This window comes from Bison bison, unplaced genomic scaffold (genome assembly GCF_000754665.1).
Source record: "Bison bison bison isolate TAMUID 2011002044 unplaced genomic scaffold, Bison_UMD1.0 scf7180017864341, whole genome shotgun sequence".
Classification (NCBI taxonomy): Eukaryota; Metazoa; Chordata; class Mammalia; order Artiodactyla; family Bovidae; genus Bison; species Bison bison.
In genome coordinates, this window is record NW_011494913.1 from 2,131,276 (window position 1) to 2,132,089 (window position 814).

The following is an 814-nucleotide window of genomic DNA, read 5'->3' on the forward strand; positions in this document are numbered from 1 at the left end:
CAGATACACAGAAGAACTGTACAAAAAAAATCTTCATGACCCAGATAATCACGATGGTGTGATCACTGACCTAGAGCCAGACATCCTGGAATGTAAAGTCAAGTGGGCCTTAGGAAGCATCACTATGAACAAAGCTAGTGAAGGTGATGGAATTCCAGTTGAGCTATTCCAAATCCTGAAAGATGATGCTGAGAAAGTGCTGCACTCAATATGCCAGCAAATTTGGAAAACTCAGCAGTGGCCACAGGACTGGAAAAGGTCAGTTTTCATTCCAATCCCAAAGAAAGGCAATACCAAAGAAAGCTCAAACTACCGTGCAATTGCACTCATCTCACACACTAGTAAAGGAATGCTCAAAATTCTCCAAGCCAGGCTTCAGCAATATGTGAACCGTGAACTTCCATTTGTTCAAACTGGTTTTAGAAAAGGCAGAGGAACCAGAGATCAAATTGCCAACATCTGGTGAATCGTCGATAAAGCAAGAGAGTTCCAGAAAAAAACATCTATTTCTGCTTTATTGACTATGCCAAAGCCTTTGACTGTGTGGATCACAATAAACTGTGGAAATTCTGAAACAGATGGGAATACCAGACCACCTGACCTGCCTCTTAAGCAACCTGTATGTAGGTCAGGAAGCAACAGTTAGAACTGGACATGGAACAACAGACTAGTTCTTAATAGGAAAAGGAATATGTCAAGGCTGTATATTGTCACCCTGCTTATTTAACTTAGATGCAGAGTACATCATAAGAAATACCGGGCTGGAGGAAGCACAAGCTGGAATCAAGATTGCCAGGAGAAATATCAATCACCT